The sequence below is a fragment of the Cupressus sempervirens genome, chromosome 6, assembly GCF_028749045.1.
Source record: "Cupressus sempervirens isolate cs-2001-9-10 chromosome 6, ASM2874904v1, whole genome shotgun sequence".
Classification (NCBI taxonomy): Eukaryota; Viridiplantae; Streptophyta; class Pinopsida; order Cupressales; family Cupressaceae; genus Cupressus; species Cupressus sempervirens.
The window spans coordinates 490,515,622-490,539,578 of record NC_143123.1 but is presented as its reverse complement, the minus strand read 5'-3'; positions in this window follow the sequence as shown (position 1 = coordinate 490,539,578).

Here is a 23,957-nt window from a genome sequence, read left to right as displayed (position 1 = left end):
ATAAAAGCTTGGTCTCAACTATATGGTAATGATCCTAATTTTTGTGACATTTACAATAAAGTTTTAGAAGGAAAGCATGTTTTTGATTTTTATATACATGATGGGATACCTCTTCAAATTGGTCACATGTGTGTCCTTGGTGAAGATAGGAAGAAAGTAGTATGGGAAGTACACTATAGCCAAGTGGAAGGACAATTTGGTATTGGTAAGACTACTAAAATTCTCTAAAAGTATTTTTGTTGGCCAAAAATGAAATAAGATGTCATTTTATATATAAAATATTGTGTAGCATGTGCAATTTCAAAGAATTCAAATCATAAATTTGTCCTCTATCTACCATTACCTCTCCCTTATAAGCCATGGCATTCTATTTCAATGGATATTATGTCTCAACTTTTAACTAGCTGGAGGGAAAATGATTGTCTATATGTGATGTAAATAGATTTTCTAAAATAGATATCATGGTGTCTTGTAGAAAACTCATTTCAGAAAAGGAGACTACCAAGATAATTTTTTAACATGATTTGGGTTCATTTTGGGTTGCCAAAAAACATTATTTCTAAGAGAGATAATAGGTTCATCAATATTTTTTGGTCTTTACTATGGGCTAGAATGGACACAAAGTTGACAGAGTCTATATAATGTCATCCTCAAATAGATGTTCAAAAAGACATAGAAAATTGAATGATTATTCATATCCTTTGAATGTATCACTCCAAACACCCATGTATATAGGATGATAGCTTGCCTTATATGAAAAATAGCTACAATCATGCACTCCATACTATGACATGGAATTTTCCATTTAGGTTTGTCTTGGGTATCAACCATTGGCACCTATAGACATAGAACTACTTATCCTGCAATTTAATGGTCCACTAAAATTTGAAAAAGGAGGCTAAAAAAGAAGAAAAATTATTGAAAAGATCAAATAATTTCAACAACAAGTTCATGATATTTTAGAGAAGAGCAATAAGAAATATAAAGATAGACATAATCTATTGACATTCCTATCATGTTTTTTATTAGTGACATAAACTTATTTAGATTATAAGTATCTACCAAGCATAATGTACAGTTAATAGTGTTAACCAAGCATTTCAGTTGCTGTTGAGTTCTACAGTTGCTACCAAATCCTTTGGACAAATTTTAGTTTGCGCTAAGTAGTTACTACTATGGTGATGTTTAGTAGTGTAAATTGAGCATCTCAGTGTATGTCAAGTTTACCAGTGCAAACTATGTTGTGTAGTGCTTACCAAGTTCAAAATTGATGTGATGCAAGTCTAGTGTTAGCCAAGCTACTCAGTGTTAACCAAATGACTTAGTTTATACTAAGCTCATAGTGATAGTATTGACCAAGCTATGCAGTGTGAATTGAGTGATTCAATTTATATGTCAAGTTTCATAGTATTTGGTGAGTCACTAGTGTAAACTAAGTTCAAGACTACTTGGAAGTGATCAATATGAATTGAGATTCTACATCTACCGAGTGCATGACAATGTTGAGCATTGGCAGTGGATGTTGAGTATCATAACCTCACCCAGTTAGTCTTCAAAACCAGAGTTTCTACACTTTGGTCGACTTTATAATATTTGTGTAAACTTGTATTCTGGTTGACTTTGTAATGTGTAATTGAATTGGTATATATGTAATGTATTGTGTCACATCCAATATATGACATGGTATGGAAGTAATGTAATAATCAAAGAAGAGAAATAGAGCGAATTAAAAAGGCTACAGTAGTATAAGGAGCAGCAAATATTTATCTATCAAAGCAAGGTGATTTGTACACTCAGAGGAATCTCATTTAGCAAACCAAGTTACAGATCAGAGATCAGCTACTGCTTTATCCTAGTAGGTGGATTAGTCAAATCCTTTAACAAGGTAGACCTAACAATCTTGTGTAAATATGTTCCAAGTGTATACTTCATTGTATGCTAGCAGTCCTTATTGCTCCTAACATGGTAGATCATTAGAAGTGATCATTGTAAGCCTTACACACCAAATTTATACTATAGTACTAAAGCTTGTGGCTATCATCCCCACCCCAGTTTTACTTTCTATTTGGAAGGTTTCTCGGTCACCAAAATTGTGTGTCAAAAGTGTTATGAATGCTTAATGTTTTCAATTTCTAATGCATGTAATTAGATTAGAATATTCATGAAGGATTAATTTTTAATTAAGGATTAAGTTTTATTGGTTACTGATTCACCCCTCCCCTCTTAGTAACTTATCCTATCATAATATTTCCAATAATTGGTATCAAAGCTTTGTGGTTCTTAGAGGAAAAGTTTAATAGCTTGAGCAAAGATCAAGGGTAATGGAGGTATGTAGACTTGACAAGGCTATTGACAATGATAAGCTAGATTTGGAATCGGCTTTTGGACAACTCAAGAAAGCAAAAGAGAAACTCACTGAATCCTTAAAAAGAAGAAAAGATGTTGAAATCTAGATGAATGATCAACTCTACATTGAAAAAAGAATTGAAGACATACATTCATGCAATTTAGATGAAGTTGATGTAGTAACCAAAGAACTATTGGAAATGAATAGTACTCTTCAAGAAGAAGTAAGAAAAATAAGAAGAGAGTAAGAAATTCGGTCAGTAAGATTGTGTGAACTCATGGAAGAGAAAAATAAGAGAAGAGAAGAGATAGAAGGAAAGAAAAATGAAATTCAACACCTATCTCTTCAACAAGAAAAATTCATTGATTAGCTCACTAATGAAAATGAAGAAATCATGAATCTAAGATCAGAGAATGAAAGATTTCAAAATAATCTAAACACTGAAAGGCAAACCAATGAAAGAATGATGAAATATCAAGCAAACATGAATTAGTTGAATGAGAAAAGATATTACAAATGAAAAGGAAAAGTAGGAATTGGATGTATAAAAGAAGGTGAATCATCCAAGCAAGGAGCTCAAAAGAATCAAAAACCTACTTGTGGTCACTATGGTAAGATAAGTCATACATCAAACAAATGTTGGAGCAATGGGAAAGAAAAATTCAATGGAAAATGCTACAATTGTAATCAACATGGTCATAGGGGAAATGAATGCAAAGAAAAACTAAAGTTTGAAGGAAAATGTCACAAATGTAAGAAGAATGGGCATAAGACATCAAAATGCAAAACTAAGATATTGAATCTAGTAGACTAGATTGTAAAATCTATATTTGGTTGGGACTACAACACTTGGTGTAGATGTCATTACTATGGAGAATTTGGATACATTGGAATGAATTGTGAGAAACATCACATGAGGAAAAGAGACACTACCAAAAGATGTTTCGTTTGTATAGAACTTGGTCATCTTGTCAAGAACTATATGAATACTAGATGAATTGAAGATGAAAAGAAGGAAAAATTTGATAACATTAGAAATAAAGTGATACAAAAATGGGTTCCAAAATCTTTTGAGAATAAAAGTCTAAGAAATGATGATCAAGTCACTCAAGAATTGAGTGACTCCACTATTTCCACTTAATTTCTCATAGGAGAACTAGAACTAGGATACTAGAGAAGACATCTTACATCAATTCTAGTTGATAGTTTGAAATATCCATATCAAAATTCAAGATGCAAAGGGATCACTAAGTAAGAGATGGCTATCACTGCCAAGTTACTATTCTTACCAAGCGAGGTTGGATTATAGACTCTACCAAGCAAGGTCAGGAGTAACTAAGTTTTGTGTGGTTACTGAGTCATGGAAGACTCTACTGAGTATTCAAGTGAAGTGGATGAAATTTTTTCATTTGAGCGAACAATTGGACTAGGCATTTATGGTGATCAAAAGGAGAAATTTGATAAAAAGGTGAAATCAAAATCATTTCTTACAATGAATTTTCAAGAGCTATCTATGTAGAGAAATCTTCAAAGCATTCAAGCGATTTGAGTGAATTGTTACTGAAAGTTTTCATTTTCTCTCAAAACCTACCGAGAAAAGATGGCATCCACCAGTAGCAAAACAAAAAGAGGTTCAGACATGTTGGTTCAAGGTGTAGAATGGAAGGCACTAGATTTCAAGTTAATGCATGTCATTTCAGAAACCCCAAATCTGAGTGGAGCATAGTCACAAATTCCTCCAAAGGTAGTAATAATCAATGATATTCATTCATATTTCAAATTTCCTATTCAAGATATCAAAACATTAGATATGGATGAATGTTTGAAGGAGTTATGCATTGATGGTGTGCTAAAACCTGAGCATCAACATCTTGAGACAAAAGGTTTAACTCATATTTTGCATATGCCATAGGATTTCCAATTAAAAGGGATAAGGTTTATCCTTAGTCATGTGCACAATGGTCAGCTATGGTTGGAACAACCAATTTTTATAACTAAGAAGATGATCCACAAGATTACTTCCCATGTTGTCAAAATTAAAAACAACTAAAACACTAAGTCAGGTTGAACTAGAGAAGAAAACCCTTTCCGAGTGGGATGGAAGGGGAATGAAGATAAGTTGTGTCACTAATATGGAATTAAAGTTTGACATGCATGTCATAGCTCACAAAATCTATAGTTTGAGCATATTGAATAGGATATCTTGTGAAGCAATTGATTTGGCATACAAGGTGGTCAAGAATAACCTATCACTTGACTTTGTCAAGTTACTACTAAATCAGTTCAACAAGAACAATCCATGTAATTTTGGTTCACTGTCAACTTGTTTATTTTTCTATGTTCAGAAGCTCTTCCCATCAAAAGGTACAATAGTTTGGAGAAAAGATGTACCCATTTTTTATTAGATTAATAAATATATTGTTGAAATGGGAGAGAACTATGCAAGTATCATGGATAACTACTTTGATGAATTCAAAGAGAAGATGCATAACAAATTTAGGATTCCAAGAAAGTTAGTTGAAGATTACAAAGATGATGTTTGTTTCATGGTTGATAATGACAAAGTTTACATTCAGGCAGTTAGGCCAAGAATAGCCTAGGTAAAACCTCTTGGATATGAGGTGAACATTGATGAAACCATAGACATAATTGAGGCATTGATAAATGAGCCTATTGATCCTAAACCTATTTACTTTGATACCTATGTTGAGGCAAAGGCCATAATAGAACTAGAAATAAAACTCCCTCAGGAAATCAAAGGGGCAAGAAGGGAATTGCTAAACTGAAAACATGTTCCACTCTTATGTTGACTGAAGGAAAAGGAGAAGATGAAGAAAAGTTAGAGGAAGAAGAGCCATTAAAGAAGAAAGGCAAGGTAATTATTACCAAGCCTACCAAGACATCTACTGTGGTGTTCACTAGAAGATCGTCTAAAGAAAGTTGATAAAGGAGGAGACATAATATTCAAGAGGTCTCCACCCACCTTTTAGGAAAGGATGAAAGAATTAGAATCAAGATCTGGCATAACAAAATTCAAGGCACTAAAATATGAGACTAGGATTAGAGATGAGAAAAAGCAAATAGAAGTATTAATAACTAAAGTGGGTAAGTGGAAATACTCCCCAGACCAGCTTGCTCAATAGATTCCTAATGTTTTAATGGAGAAAGTCAAGCCAAGATGGGAGAATGCCATGAAAACTACAAAAGATATATATGAGCAGACCTTGAGGCAACTCATGCCAAATTTGGATGACAAGGAGGTGAAGGAATCTCTAAAGAAAAATGAAGAAAAGCTAACTTTGAGATTCAACACTTATCTTGTGTTATTGAAAGATATAGAACATGTTGTGAAGAATAATACAAACACATGGAAGAATTTTTATCTTCTTCACAAGCTGAGTGATTTTGTAGTTAGTGTAAGTGGCAAGGATGATGATGATGATCAGGAAAAATATGAAGAGATTGATAATGAAGAAGTCACTCATTTTAGTAATGTAGATGATGAAGAAGAATAGGGGCATAAAGCTACCAAGGAAGATGGACAAGATATTGAGTAGACCAACCTAGTAAAGATTTCTATAGAGGTCATAGCCTCCCTTCCTCATTCTCCAAGAAAAACATTAAAAACACCAAGCCTAGAGAAAGCTTCAACAAGATTGATTGTAACTAGCACTGAAAGCACAAGCACTTAGTCAATCTTTGCACCTATCCATCTCTGTAGTTCATTGATAGATGTGGCAAGAACTTCATATAATGAGAAGCAAGATCTTCCCTCTACATCAATTTTGGCTACATTAGGTATTTTTTCTACTAGTATTTCAATGAGTGATATATCCACTTTTTCAGCAAGTTCCACCATTTCTACAATTGTTTCCATTCCTACCATGCAAGTAATAAGTGCAATAAAAACTGAGACTAAGCCTCAATTGAACATAATTTTTTTGGGAAAAGGTAAAGAGAAGGAAGAAGATATAGATCTTGATGAGGAGATTTTCATTCCTAATTGGGACATCTCTAATCTCAATCCTAATCATATGCATGTTTTTGGAGAACTTCTTCAAAAGAAAGCTAAGAAGCAAAGGCTTGGAGAGGAAAGAAACAAGGAATTTGAGATAAGTGAGGATGCTAAGAATATTCTAGCAGAGGCTCTAGGCATAGAGGTTGATACTTCTCAACCAGTTTTGTATCAAATAGTAGAGGCCATCCAAAAATATAATGAAGATTTGGATGGACAGGACAAATTGTTATAGAAAACTTAGAAAAAGTTTTAGAATAAAGTTTTAGAACTCATTGCTCAAAAAATTACTATTCATCAAGTAGAATTATCTACTATTCTAGGCTCACTAGAGACTCCTTGCATTAATCTATCTTTAATTCTTGGTAAACTATGTGATACATCAACTTTCACAAAAAAAATAAGAGATAAATTATCAAAGATTGATGAGATCTAAAGGCAAGTGCACAATAGTTGCAACTTGACCCGAGTTCAAGCTCTACCCACTTCAACAAGATCATATTTTTGATAGATCTGCATGTTGAGATTAACTCAAGTTTTTTATTAGTGAAAAAACTTATTCAGATTCTAGTGTTTACCAAGCAATTCAGTGTTTACCGAGTAGTTCAGTGTTTTCCATGCACTACAGTTCAGATCGAGCAGTTTAGTGTTCATCAACCTTTATAGTTTCTATCGAGTTAAAAAATTAAGTCAAGTGAAGCCATTGTTAACCAAGTTGAATAGAGAATAGTGTCTACCAATCACAATTGTGGTAAACAAGGAATGTAGTTTATATCCAGTTACACTATATCTACCAAGTCACCAGTACATACCAAGTTTGAAACTAAATTGAAGTGATTAGTATGAACTAAGACTCTACTGCTACCAAGTACATGATGATGCCAAGTAATGATAGTGGACATCGTGTATCAAAAATTCACCAAGTCAGTTTTTAGAACCCTAGTATCTATACTTGGGCACACTTTGTAATATTGGTGTTAACTTGTGTAATGGCCGACCTTGTAATTATGTGAATTGGATTGGTATATATGTAATGTATTGTATCATATCCAAGTGTGTAATGAATTGATATGAGATAATATGAATGAAATGCAAGCATGCAAATGTGAATCAATAGTAGAACAAAGTGTATTACAAGGCCATATCAAGTGCAGCAAAGTTACATCTATCACATCTAGGTGATTAGTACTTTAAGGATCTCAATCAGCAATTTAGTTGTAAGTCAGAGATCTACTATTTCATCCTAACAGAAAATCAGCCTCAAATCCTTTAACAGGGTAGACTTAACAATCTTTTCTTTAAATCATTTTACTGAGTGCATACTTCATTGTATGTTTATAAAACCTCTAACAAGGTGGACCTAGTAGTGCTAATTGCTCCTAACAAGGTAGATCATTAGAAGTGATCATTGTAAGCCTTAGCAGGCCAACTTTATGCTGCAGTATTGAAGTTTGCGGGTATCATCCCCACCCATTTTTGGAAGGTTTCTGGGTCACCAAATATTGTACTCAAAGTGTTTTATGATTTTAGTTTCTCATGCATGTAGTAGATTAGATCTATTAATGGTAATTGGATTATGCTATTAAGTTCTAAATTTTTTTAAAGTTTTGACATTATTGATTCACCCCTCCCCTCTCAATAACCTAGCTAGTCTTAAATATTTCCAGCAATTGGTATCAGAGCATTGTGATTCTCAGGATAAAATTTGATAGCTTGTGCAAAGATCAAGGACAATGGAGATATTCAAACTTGACAAAGCTATTGAAAATGAAAAGTTAGATCTAGAGATGGCCATAGCTCAACTCAAGAAAGAAAAAGAGCATCTTTCCCAATCCCTAAAAAGAAGGAACTTGCAAATTAGATGAACGACCACCAGTATGTTGAAGAAAAGATTGAAGATTTTCTCCCCTCAAGCAGTTCAGATGAAGCAAATGATGTAATCAAAGAACTAATAGAAAAGAATGGCTCCCTGCAAGAAGAAGTAATAAAATTGAAAAGAGAACAAGAAATTCAGTCAATAAGATTGTGTGAAATCTTAGAACAAAGAAATAAGGAAAAAGAAGACTTGGAGATAAGGAACAATGAAATTCAAAATGAATCCCTTCACCAAGAAAATCTTATTAATCATCTCTCCAATGCAAATGAAGAAATCATAAGTCTGAGATCTGAAAATGAAAGGTTAAGGAATGACTTAAACTCTGAAAGGAAAATCAATGAAAGGATGAAAGTTGATCTAAATTCTAAAAAGAAACTCAATGAAATAATAATGAAATCCCAAGTAGACATGGATTAATTGAATCAGCAAAGTGAGCAAAATCTTTATAGGGAAAAGGGTAAGGCAGGAGTTGGATACAAAGAAGAAGGTGAATCCTCCAAAAAATGTGCTAAAATGAATCAAAGACCTACTTGTAATTACTATGGTAAGATAGGTCATACATCAAATAAATGTTGGAGTAATGGAAAGGAAAAATTCAATGGAAAATGCTACAATTGCAGTCAGCATGGTCATAAAGCTAATGAATGCAAAGAAAAACCAAAGTTTGAGAGCACTTGTCACAAATGCAAGAAACAAGGTCACAAGGCATCTAAATGTAGATCTAAGTTATTCAATCCAGCTATACAATTTGTGAAGGCAATATTTAGTTGGGACTACAACACTTGGTGTAGATGTCATTATTGTGGAGAATATGGACACACTGACATAGATTGTGTAAGACATCACATGAGAAGAAATGATACCACCATAAGATGTTACACATGTACTAAACTTGGTCATATAGCTAAGAATTGCATGAATATAGGTAGAGTTGAAGATGAAAAGAAAGAAAAAGTAGATAACATTAGGAAGTAGATGAGACAGTAGTGGATTCCCAAATCTATTAAGCAAGCTAGTTCAAGCAATGATAGTCATGTCACTCAAGAAGTGGGTGACTCCACCATTTCCAATTAAGTTCTTAAGGAAGAACTGGAACTATGTTTTCAAGGTCACATCTTAAATAGTTCCAATTGAAAGGAAGTAAAGATTCATATTGGTATTCAAGATACAGAAGAATCATCAGCAAGATTGGTAATAGTTATCACCAAATTGACTTCTCTACCAAGCAAGGTTGGGTCATGGACTCTACCAAGCGAAGTCAGGAGTAACATGGTTATGTTTCATTGTTGAGTTGCAAAATTTTTACCAACCAATCCATAGAGATAGTGGATGACAGGCTGTCACACACAATGGCTCTCATCTTACCAGGCATTAATGGGAAGTTTTATCAAAAAGATAGGAAATTGGCTTCATTTTCACCATGAATTTAGTATGTTACGAATAGAGCAATTTGTAGAGCACCCCAATGACCTTGACTAGAATTTGCAGCAAAAAAAAATTGAATGATTTTCTCACCTTACTGAGTTATCATGGCATCCACTAGCAGCAACAAGGTGAAGAAAGGATTTGAGATGTTGGTGCAAGGTGTTGAATGGAAAGCCCCTAACTTCAAACTGGTGCCAGTGACCACCAAAACCCTCGACTTGAATGGAGCTCAGTGACAGATACCACCTATGGTACTTCTCATAAATGACATTCAAACTCATTTTAAATGTGCAACTCAAGAGATAGGAACCCTTGAAATGGATAATGCCCTAAGTGAACTATGTGTGAATGGTATTCTCAAACCCGAGCATAAACATTTTGAAGAGAAAGGTTTAACCCATATTCCTCACCTACCTTAAAACTTTCAAATCAAATGGATTAGGAATATCCTAAGCCGAGTTCATAATGGTCAACTGTGGTTAGAGTAACTAGTTTTAATTACCAAAAAAATGATACATTGCATTACTAGTCTCCCCATGCTCACCAAAGCTAAAGCTACTAAAAACCTAGGTTGGGATGAGTTACAAAAGAAAACCCTAGCCGAGTGGGACAATAGAGGAATGAAAATCAGCAATGTAACTAATATAGAACTAAAATTTGGCATCCATGTGATATTTCACAAGATCTATAGTTTAGGCCAACTCAATAGTGTGTCATGTGAAGTAGTTGACTTAGCATATAAGGTTGTAAAGAAGAATTTGTCATATGACCTAGCAAATTTGTTGTTGAAGCAGTTGAACAAAAACATGGAAAGCATTAGAACCTCAAATAATAACCCATGCAAATTTGGTTCATTGTTGACATGTTTTTTTTCTATGTTCAAAAGTTTTTCCCCTCTAAAGGCACAATTGTATGGAGAAAAGACACGCCAATTTTATATCAAATCAATTAGTATATCACTAAAATGGGTGAAAATTTTGATAGTATCATGGATAATTATTTTGAAACTTTCAAAGAAAATATGAATAATAGATTCAAGATACCAAAGAAGCTAGTTGAAGACTATAAGGATGATGTTTGCTTTATGGTAGATAATGACAGAGTATTCATCCAGGTAGTAAGGCCCAAAGTTGTGTGGGTAAAACCTCTTCCATATGAGGTTAACATTGATGAGGCAAAGGAAATCATTAAATCCTTGGTAAATGAGCTTGAAATCCAAAGGCACCTCTCTTTGGAAACTATGATGAGGCTAAAGCAAGAATTAAACTTGAGATCAAGCTTTTATAGGCAGTGAACAAACGAAAGAGGTGGATAACAAAATTGAAAATAGCAAGCACCCCTCTTATGATTACCAAAGGAAAAGGAGAAGATGTGGAAGAATCTAAAAATGAAGAGGAATCAAAAAAGGAAGAAGATCTAGCAAGGAAGAAAGGCAAGGTCATCATCACCAAGCCACCAAAACCATCCACTATAGTATTTACAAGAAGATCCAAGAAGAAAGTAGGAAAAGATGATAGTGATGTTGTCTTCAGCCAACCTCCTCTTACATTTCAAGAAAGGTTGAAGATACTAAGAGAAAGTGCTAGAATAAATGACTTTAAAGCACTTAAGTATGAGACAAGGACTCTAGCTAAACAGAAAGAAGTTGAAGATCTGGTCATAGAAAAATTGGGTAGATGGAAATTCTTTCCAAACTAGCTAGCATCTCAGATCCCTGTAATTTATTGGATAAGGTCAAGGTTAGATGGGAGAACACCAAACAAATTGTCAAAGAGATTTTTTCTCAAACATTAAAATAGTTGGTGCCCAACTTGACTGATGTAGAGGTAAATAAAGCATTAAAATATAGTGAGAACAAAATGAATTTAAAGTTTAACACTTGTCTAGTTTTGATTAAAGATATAGAGTATGTTGTGAAGAATGCTACAAACCTATGGAAAAATGTATTCCATCTTCACAAATTGAGTGAAAATCTTGTTGAAATTGAAGATGATAATGATGATGATAGTGACAAGGATGAAGAAAATGATAAAGACTCTACTCAATTTGTAACAATTGATGCTAAAGAATATCAGGAGTTAATGAAGGATGATGAAGAAGAAAAAGAGGAAGAATTTGAAGAGGAAGCCAAGCAAGAAGAAGAAGAGATTGACCCAATCAAGATAGTTGCAAATGTCATAGCTTTACTTCCTCACTCTCCAACAAAACTTGCAACATCATCAAGCTTGGAGATAACTTTAGCAGAATTGATTGTGACAACCATTGATACATCAAATGTCCAATCACTCCCTACTAAATCTCAGCTTAGCACATCATAGATAGAAGTGTCTACCACTTCATCCACTGAGCTGCAACATCCTTCAATTACTGAGCTAGCCTCACCAATGGATATAGAGTGTTCCACAATTTTAAGTTCTTCAGCAATAAGTTCATTTTTTGATTCTTCAGTTTTGGCTACTTCAGTTGCGCATACTCCAGTAAGTGCTTCAATTGTAAATAGTTTTGATAGTACTTCACTTGCTAATATTTCAGTTTTGAGAAGTTTGGTATATACATCAGTTTTGGGTTCTATAAGTATTCCACTAGTAGGTATTGTACAAACTTTCACTACTAGTCCTACTATTTCCACTATTGTTTCTATTCCAAAATCTAAAGCATTAACTTCAAAATTTGTTCAACCAAGACTTCTGATTAGTGGAAAGGAAATAGATGAAGATATAGATATGGATGAGGAAATAGAAATTCCCAAATGGGATTTTGATAACATCTCTATGGATCAAATGCACATAGTTGGTCAACTTCTTCAAAAGAAGGCAAAGCAAGAGAAACTCAGAGAAGAGAGAGACAGAGAATATAGGATTATTGAGGATGCAAAGAACATTTTGATAGAAGCTATAGGTGTTGAAGTTGATTTTTCTCAACACATTTTGTTGAAATTAGAAGAGGTAGTCATCAAATTCAATGAAGATTCTAGTGAACAAGATAAGTTAATTGAGAAAGAAAAAAAGAAATTTGATAGCAAAGTGCTTGAGCACATTGCTCAACAAATAGTTATCCAACAGGTAGAGCTTTCTTCAATTTTGAAAAATCTTGAAACTTCTTACACAAATGTAACATCTCTTTTTGCAGAGTTATGTGATACTACCAAATATATTAAGGAAATAAAGAGAAAATTAAATAAAATTGATGAAGATCTGATGGATGGTGGAAAGTAGTTGGAACTTGACCCTAGTTCAAGCTTTGCACATCATATGAAGATCATATTCTTATTAGATATGCAAACAAAATTATTGAGAGAGGAAGCAAGGATCTGGTCTACACTCATAGACATTCAAAACATGATCCTTCCCATCATGGATACAATGCAGAAGCACATTGCCTATTCTAAAACATTGATCCATGACAATAATTTATCAATTGCAGATCACATGATCAAGCTCTCTACAGAAGTGCAAGTTGCTCTTCAGACATGCAAATTTTTGCAAGATAACTAGGACAAGACCTTAACTCTTATTCTTAAGGTACATTCTAAATTTCTCTCACATTTTGGTGTCTCCATATAAGTAGATTGTGTATAAATCTTTGGCATTATTGTCAAAAAGGGGGAGAGACATGTACATAATTAAGGAGAAGATATATTTGTAAATATCATGAGAGAAATATTCTATACCAGGAGATACACTTAGTATGACATGATATGTATATTGTATGGGGGAGATATATGCAAAGAAAAGTGTATATAACAGAGTTACAAAGACAAATTTTGAAAATTCTCAAAAAATCAGCATGTCGTACCAAGCTAAGTATCACACTGTGTTGTACATAAGTCTTGGCTGATAAGTGTTTTTGTCACTAATGCAAAGGGGGAGATTGTTGACATTAAGTCAAGTTTTTTATTAGTGACAACACTTATTCATATTCTAGTGTTTACCAAGCAGTTCAGTGTTTACCGAGTTAACATCTTAAGTCAAGTGAAGCTAGTGTTAATTGAGTTGAATGGAGAATAGTGTCTACTAAGCACAATTGCGATAAATGGGGAATGTAGTTTATATTGAGTTACACTATATATACTGAGTCACCAGTGCATATCAAGTTTGAAACTACATTGAAGTGATTAGTATTGACCAAGCCTCTACTGCTATTGATTGCATGATGATGCCAAGTAATGACAGTGGACATCGTGTATTAGAAATTCACCAAGTCTATTTTTAGAACACAAGTATCTTTATTTGGGTGACTTTATAATATTGGTGTTAACTTTTGTAATGGCCGACCTTATAATTATGTGAATTGGATTGGTATATATGTAATGTATTGTATCATATCCAAGTGTGTAATGAATTGGTATGAGATAATATGAATAAAATGCAAACATGCAAATGTGAATCAGTAGTAGAACAAAGTGTATTACAAGGCCATATCAAGAGTAGCAGAGTTACATCTATCACATCGAGGTGATTAGTACTTCAAGGATCTCAATCAGAAATTTAGTTTTAAGTCAGAGATTTACTATTTCATCCTAATAGGTGAATCAGCCTCAAATCCTTTAACAGGGTAGACTTAATAGTCTTTTCTTTAAATCTCTTTACTAAGTGCATACTTCATTGTATGTTTATAAAACCTCTAACAAGGTGGACCTAGCAATCCTAATTGCTCCTAATAGGGAAGATCATGAAAAGTGATCCTTGTAAGCTTGAATAGGCCAACTTATGTTGCAGTATTGAAGTTTTTGGGTATCATCCCCACCCTAATTTTACTTTCTATTTGGAAGGTTTCTGGGTCACCAAATATTGTGTTCAAAGTGTTTTATGCTTTTAGTTTCTCATGCATGCAGTAGATTAAATCTATTAATGGTAATTGGATTATGCTATTAAGTTTTGAATTTTTTTAAATTTTTGAGGTTACTAATTCACCCCTCTCCTCTTAGTAACCTAGCTAGTCTTAAATATTTCCAACAATGCAAGTAGAACTGCTAAGAGAAGAGGCAAGAATAAGATCAACATTGATAGATATTCAGAAAATGATTCTCCCAAACATGGATACACTACAGAGTATATTTATGCAAAAATTCTAATCCATGGTAACAACTTCTCCATTGTAGGCCATATGATAGAATTGGCAGCAGAAGTGTAGATTGCATTGCACACATGCATGGTGTTGCAAGAGAATTTGGACAAGACTTTGGCACTTATCCTAAAGGAACATTCAGATTTCTTGTCATATTTTGGCATTACTATGTAAGTACATATAGCATAAATCTTTGGCATTAATGTCAAAAATGGGGAGAAGATTGAAAGATTGTAGAGAAAACATATATTGTATAAAGAAGGAGAAAAATGTATATATCAGATGTATAGTATACTATATATTATATATGGAGGAGCATTACCATGTATATAAATATATCTCTTACAAAATAGATTTTGAAAAATCTCAAAAACAATATACTCTACTGAGTTGGAGATATAAGGTGATGAACAAAGATGTTCTTGAGCATTCTTGAATTCAGTTTTGACTAATAAGTGTTTTTTTTGTCACTAATGCCAAAGGGGGAGATTATTGACATTCCTGTCATGTTTTTTATTAGTAACATACGCTTATTTAGATTGTAAGTATCTATCAAACATATTGTACAGTTAATAGTGTTAACCAAGCATTTTAGTTGCTACCGAGTTCTAGTGTTTCTATTTAGTCCTTTGAAAAAAATTTAGTTTGTGTCAAGTAGTTACTACTATGGTGATGATCAGTAGTGTAAACCAAGCATCTTATTGTATGCTGAGTTTACTAGTGCAAACCAAGTTGTGCAGTGCTTACTAAGTTTGCAATTGTTGTGATGCAAGTCTAGTGTACCGAGTTACTTAGTGTTTACTGAGTTACTCAGTGTTAACCAAGTGACTCAGTTTATATCAAACTCATAGTGATAGCATTGACTGAGCTATGTAGTGTGAATCGAGTGATTCAATTTATATGTTGAGTTTCATAGTATTCACTGAGTCACCAATGCAGACTGAGTTCAAGACTACTTGTAAGTGATCAGTATGGATTGAGCCTCTATGTATATTGAGTGCATGATGATGTCGAGCATTGATAGTGGATGCTCAGTATCAAAACCTCATTGAGTTAGTCTTCAGAACACAAGTTTCTACACTTTGGCTGACTTTGTAATATTTTTGTAAACTTGTATTGTGGCTAACTTTGTAATTTGTAATTAAATTGGTATATATGTAATGTATTGTGTCACATCCAATATATGACATGGTGTGGAAATAATGTAATAATTAGAGAAGAGTAGTAGAGAAAATTACAAAGGCTAAAGTAGTATAAGGAGTAACAAAGATTTATCTATTATAACAAGGTGATTTATACACTCAAAGGAATATCATTCAGCAAACCAAGTTGTAGATTAGAGATCAGCTATTGCTTCATCCTAACAGGTGGATCATTCAAATCTTTTAACAAGGTAGACCTAACAATCTTTTGTAAATCTCTTTACTAAGGGCATACTTCATTGTATGTTTGTACATCCTTTTGCAAGGTGGACCTAGCAGTCCTTATTGCTCCTAACAAGGTAGATCATCAAAAGTGATCATTGTAAGCCTTAACATGCCAACTTTATACTACAGTACTAAAGCTTGTGGGTATTATCCCCACCCCAATTTTACTTTCTATTTGGAAGGTTTCTAGGTCACCAAAATTGTTTGTCAAAAGTGTTATCAATTATTTAATGTTTTTAGTTTCTCATGCATGCAATTAGATCAGAATACTCATGAAGGATTAATTTCTAATTAAGGATTAAGTTTTATTGGTTACTGATTCACCCCTCCCCTCTCAATAACTAAGCCTATCATAATATTTCCAACAATGATATCATAGAAATCCCCATAATTTCCATATTGGTGACAAAGTATAGCTACTTCTTCGTAAGGAGCACCTTGAAGGACCTAATAGAAAGTTGTGTCACATTGTTTATGGCCCATATACCATTAAGAAACAAGTAGGTTAAAATGTTTTTGAACTTAATTTTCCATAGTTTTTGGCATTACAAACATTTTTTAATGTGGAATTTTTGTAATCTTATTTTTCTTCATTATTGGACATCTCTCAAGATACTAAACATATTCAGCCTATAGATTTGAATCTATCAACTACTACTTTATTATAGTGTGATCACGTCAGTGAAGTCATGCTAAAAGCTTTAAGAACCACAAAATTCCTCTCCATTGGGTTGTTCAAGGTTGTTAGTTCTCTCATTAGGGAGAGTGGTTAACCAAGGAATAGATTGGAACAAAATTCCCTCATATGTTGCAAAATATTGATGCAATGGTGTTGATTGCCTCTTAAGGGGAGAGGAATGATCAAGAATATACAAAGACTTCAAACTGAAAAATTCAAAAAAAAAATGTTTAAAAGTTTTATCTAGGTCTTAGTAAATGGCTTTTTTGGAGGCCTTCTTCTCAAAATTTGAAGTTGAGAGTTTCATCAGTCCCTAAAAATGGGTAGTCAAAGGTTTTCTATTTTAGGGACTAAAAATAAATTTGTAGTTCTTCTTTCCAATGGTACATATATTTTTGAATTTCAAGCTTTAGGTCAAAAGTTATGACCCTGGCAAGTTGGGGTAAAGAAATACCTAGTTTTCAATATATTTTAGATAAATATTATAATTTTATTATAGCCACATATACATTTTGAGTTCATGGTTGTGATGACTTTTTATGTCCCATAATTATATATATTCTTACATTTTCCAATAATATTTAGAGGCCTTTTGGTTTGCATATGACTTTTTTCAAGTTTTTGCAAGTGTTTCCAAAAATTGAACATTAATATTGCAAGAATTTGAATCATACCACATATTGTTGTTTCACCACTTCATAAATCAAATCAACTTGGCACTGAAGCATCCCCAAGTTGCACTAAGTGCATTTTGAGATCAATCTTATAAGGTTTATAAATCAAATCTCATGAGGGCTATTAGTGCTTTGTTAAATGTATAGGATGGTCATGTTGAGGCATACAACAACCTCACTCTTTTTAGAGAGATCATGTTCCATTCAAATTTGGCATATGAATCTCTTCCGATGCTAAACATGTAGTGTACCTCAATTCATTGGTGCATCACAACTTAACTTTCAAATTGCTATTTGTGACTTTGCATCATTAGTGTCATTAGATCCATATGCAAAGGTGAACTCTAGTGACAACCATGTTCCCACCATAGAGAGACTAGAACATTCATGACCACCCAAAATTGAAGCATTCATAAGGTGCACTAAGTGCATTTGGAAATTGATATTTTGACAGTTTTAACTTGAAGCTTGTTAGGGCTATCAATGAACTTTCAAAATGCTAGAGGATGGTGATGTCGAGGTCTATAATAACCTCCCTCAATTTGGAGAGATTACATTCTATTTGAATTTTTCCTATTGATCTTTCCTGATGCCAAAACTTATAGTGTACCTTAGTTCATTGGTGCATCACTTTATAACTTTCAAAATGCTAATTGTGGCATCAAATCATCAGCGTTGTTAGCTCTAGATAAGTGGGTCAACCTTAGTGACACCCTAATTTTTAACCACGTAACCCCTATAACATTCATGACCAATATGTATCAAAGCATCCCCTAAGGTGTACTAAGTGCAATTTGAAGGGTATATCATACCAATAGGAAATTGGTTTGAAGGAGGGCCCTGTTTAATGATTGGAACATTTAGTTCATACCTAATAGATGCTATTTAAACTTTGTTTGAGTTCTAGAAACATTAGGAATGAGTAGTTTGAAGAGGCCCTAGTTTTGCAAGGGTTTGGTGAGGGTTTTAAGCCAAATTTGGGGCTTTAATAATAGATGGGCTCCTAAGAAAAAATTGGCCATGGATTTGGCTAATTGGAGACATCTTAAGGGACTATTTTGAGGTTTCAATATCTAGGAGATAATATTTCATTAACTTAATTTGAAAAAGCACTCATATAATTAAACATGGGGGTCCTAGTGTGTACAAAAAGTTAAACATCTTTTCAAATTAAACATATGACATAATTTCAAATTAAACATTGGATTAAAATTTTGAATCTACTAAAGGTTGATAAAATGCTCTTCACAAATTAGTACATTTGAATCGAATATACTAAACATGATCAAAATGAATGATATTCCATAAATATGAAAAATACGCTTAATGCACAATATATTGAACAATACTAGAATAAATTAAAATGTATATTTATGTGTAGATAAATGACACAAATATCAAAATACATGTATCCATAGATAAAACACACAAATATATATATCAAAATACATAGATCCATATACAAAATGTGGTTGATCATGCCATTGGAATGAGTATATGATAATAATTTATGTATACAATGTGGCTTATGCCATATTAAAATGTCTCATGACATAGCTCTAAACAACTATACTATTCAATATTGTTGGTGGATCATCAAAATTTAGTCTCTTCGATATACTATGTGGATTGAATGCCTCCTACATTAATGAAAAATGAAAACCCAAAGTTAGGCTATTGAACTTAAATGATTCTACATATCTAACATTAATTTCATTAAATTAATAATGGTCATATTTTAATGAATATTTATAGTTTCAAACTTTCTTCATTTACCTCTCTCATCAGCTTCTTGCAGTGGTCAAGAGTCCTATCATATGTCCTCAACAATGCATGAACCTCACCCATTCTATCATGTACATATGTTCAACTATGGTTGGGATATGGATTTATAATTTAAACTATAGCATTATAATTGATAGAATACTAAATTTATAACATACAATCAATAATTAAAACTAAAAATTACCTGTGTTGACCTATCCTTTGGAAGAATTAGACATGTCAAAAAAGATACATAACTCTGATGTCTAACCTCCTGGGAACTAAGTGTTTCCTATGAGATACAAAAATTCTAGTTTCTACTATCATGGAAATCATTTTTGTAAATATTTATGAAAAAATGACAACAACAAATAAATGATAAATATACATATAATGGGGCTCTTAGTGTGAATGGAAATGCCAAAGGATATGGGATGTTGAATCTACTTAGAGTCATCAACAGTGGCCACTCTCTGTATAATAAATAATGTAATTAAATTTCATTGCCACACCTAAGCTAAAAGTATGCATCTATATTTGATCACTTTAAAAATTCCTAATTACCTTTCCCTTGTCAATGAATTCTAGCTCTCCCCCTACACTCTTTGCCCTATTGCTAGGTGATACTTGCAAGAGAAAAGAAAGATGAGAAACCATGAATGTTCTAGTATCAAATAGAAAAGAAATGAGAACAAAACATAATGTACTGTAGATGTATCAAGGCTAAATAAAATAACTAAGAGCATGACATCATCCACCTATCTGAGCTCCTCCTTAGTCATCAGTTGAACATGAATGAAGATCACGTACATGTATAAGTGTGTAGTTGTTAAAATTATTTTACTATAAAGGTTAATTTTAAATCAACTATGTTGTAAAATAAAAAATGTATACACTTACCGACACACAAGGATCCTATAGCTCTATAGGCCCCTTCTCTCTCATGTCACTGTCCACAATATTTGTAGTTGTGTGTATTATATTTTCCCCCCCAAATATAATATGATACTCAAAATGATCACCAATTAGATCTAGACATAAATTCTTGCACATTATGCAAGTATGTGGTACATAAACATGTGATGTTATCATTGATGATGAACTCATGCCAACATCATCAACATGGGGAGGCAATACTATGTTGGAATTACAATAGGGAAGGTAAACATCTAAGAGGGGGGATGAATCAGTAGTTTAAACTTGGACCTATAAAACTTTCACCACATATCCATCTCATGTATTCAGTGAGTAAACTATAATAATATGTAAAACATATATATCTAAATCATATAAACATGTAAGCATTCTCACACAAAACACCAGATATGATTACCCAAAAACCCTCCAAGTGAGAAGGTAAAATTGGTTTGGGGATGACACCCATAAATCTTCACTACTACAGCAACAAAGTGTATCCAATGAAGATTACAATATTTTGACCATGAAACATGTTGTACCCAATGAAAGGTCTACCCTATTAAACGCTTACAGTGACTATTAGGTCTCACCTTGTTAGAGGATTTCAACACCCTATTAGAAGTGTGCCTTGTTAGAGGAATTTAACTTACAACTAAGTAAGCACCCTATTAAAGGATTTCATATAGCTTGTTAACACTACTTTATTAAGAGATTTGACTGAAATCGCCTATTAAAATGTCTCAGCATAGATCCTATGGTTAGCACTTTCTTGCCTAATAATAGATCACCTCTATAAAATGTCTTCTTGATCCTTATTTATTATATTTCTCAATGTTGTTTCCTTTTCTCTTCTCTATCCTCTGTTCTACTCTAACTGATTCTACAATTCACTCTTTATTCATAACTTCTAAGTCACCTTGAATGCTCTGTTTGTTCATGCAAAACTATCCTCTTCGCTCCTTCAACTCAATCATTCACCCATAGATAGTTTATGGTTTTTTTCCTCCTTAAGAAGCCTTTTGTGGCTTAGGGTTAGGTATGAATCTATGGCTAAGATTCATCCATTTTGTCACTTAATCCTTCTCTTTTTCTGATTGGGTGCATGTAATTGCATAGGGAATCCAATTATAGATTCATTATTATCTCCAAAATATCATAATTTACCTTTAAGTCAGCTAAAAAATGGTTTACATAGTTGTTTGTGCCATTACAAACAAATATATCAAAACTGTGTCACTCGGCATTTGAAGCCTTTAATGCTCGGCATGCATTAATCTCTTTGTTGTGACTCAACACTTGCATTGCTCAGCATCCATTTTTTACTTGGCTCCTAGATCACTTGGCATGGTCTATTTGCTCAGCAGTTGAGTGACTCGATACATGAGTGGCTCGGCACTCACTATAACTCGGCATGGTCTAATATTTACATGTTGTGCTTAGCATGTATTACTATTTTGGCATGAACTAAGTAAATTACTTAAGTGTGTTAACACTCACTTGTCAAAACCAATCTGAGATCAACAATTTCCCCCTTTAACATGAGTGTTGAAAAAACTTAAATTTATATTAAAATCCTTGATCTCTCAAGCATAACATATCCATGACTCAGTTTATATACAAAACTTCAAAATTTCAAAATTTGCAATAACTTTATACCTCAAAATTTGATAACTCCCCCTAAGTTGATATGTCTATTCTAGAACCAAAATTATGTGCTCCTTTCAAGTAAATGTGTCTCTACTAATACACTTTGACTTTAATGCACTGTATTACTGATACTCTTTCATCTGATATGCTCTCCCTGAGCTGATATCTACCATTTTACTCTTTCCCTGCTTTATTTCTCCCCCAAAAATGTATATCTCACCAACGATATATCTCCCCCTTTGTTCTTATTCTCCTCAAAAATATTTCTTCCTCCCACTATGCTCCCCTTTTCTTATTCTCCCCCTTTTTTGACACTTATGTCAAATGGGCTATACACTTATTGCATGTTTGTCTAGAAATGATTTATGGACATCCAATATGATCTTGAGCATTGCATCCCAATTATCAAATAGAGCATCCAATGACTTGATTTGGATTCTAGGCTTGGAAACAAGGTGTATTAGACCATCTAAAGTAGAAATATTGGGGTCTTTCTTTAGTTGAGTTTCAGCATAGCCTAGATCCTTGTGCAATATTTCCATGTGTGGGGTGAAGGTTTCTTATATGCTTGTCAGTTTGGCTCTTCTGTTAGCCTCATCTGCTATCAATATAGCTAGCTGACAATGTGTTTGAAGAAATGTCCTAAAATGCTTCTCCTTCTGAGTTGGATTTGTTGGTAATATTGCACCTAATGCAAAAATTTGGCTCTCTAGGCTCAGAATGTGACTTTTGGTCTCTTGAGTGAAGAGTGTTGGATTGTATAGTTTTTTGTACAATGAGAATATGTTCTCAAGTACCTTCTTCACATCCTTAACCTTAGTTTCCAATGCAACTTGTTTTAGTGCTATCTCACTAGATATTTTCACATTGACCTTGCTTTGAAACTTCTTTTTTGACCATTCTAAAAGTTTGGCATTTGTGTCAAGGTCTTCATTACTAACCTTTTTCACTATATCTTTTAGTTGTCCTATTAGTGGCCTGGTCTCTTCAAGAGTTGGTAGATTAAATGTATCTAAAAATATGTCCTTAATTTTTTGAAGTCCTTGCTTTTGCCTATGTTCTCTCCTAAGCATTTCTTGATGCTTTTTCCTTTCTAAGGCTTGCTATGATATGCCTATTTTTTCTAATGTCATAGTATCATAATCATATTTTGGTATAACAATTTCTTCATCAAGGCTTATATCTCCATAGTGAATTACCTTTTCAACCTTTGAAGAACTTTTTCTTGGCATTGCGATCTGCAATGGAATAGCTTCTGTGCTCTACTTCTAAAGAGTTTGTGTAGAAGAAGTGCCAGATGATGGTAAAGCTACCAATGCTTGAATGAGGACTTGTTCCTTCACCTTAGGTGTTAGCTCACTCTCTTTAGGCTTGCCCTAGTCTACCACTATGACTTGACTAGCACCTTGTCCTTGTGTTGTAGATGCAGATGAGTCCATTTGACTTATTTCTTTCTGTCCTACAGTGATATCTTGTTCTGCTATTGTTTTCTTCTCAACTATATCAACCTTGACAAATGTACTAACCTTGGTAGATTTAACATTAGGCATTTGAACCAAAGGTTGTACATTAGCAACTAAAGGGATGATGGAAGGTAGTTCTTGTGGATTCACCTTTTCCCTTGTAATATCTATTTTTGCCTTTTGTAGTTCTTCGACACTAACCAAAACTGGATTGCCAAAAAGTTTGGCCTAAAATGTAGATTGATCTAGTATTTTCTTCAAATCTTCTGTAGTAAGAAGATTGATGTTTTGGACTAAAAGATCAGAGACATCCTTGATAGTTTTAGTTTTAGTTGTCTTGGTTGTGTCATTTGGAGGACTAACACTTGGCAATTGCGTGTCATACACACTCTGTTCTTCTTGTTCCTTAGGCTCAGCTATTGCCTTGTCATCTTATTTTATTTTTGTCTCTCCTCTAACTATGTTATCTTTTTCATCATCTTCTTTATCATCATCTTCTTTGTCATCATATTTAACATCTAAAGGTTCAAATTATCCTTTCTTAACTGTGGTTAACTCATAAATGAGTTTCCATATTTGTGTTGGCTTCTTTACAACATCTTCAATATTATTTTGTAGAATGCTAAAGGCTCTATATTTAGGTGTGAACCTCATT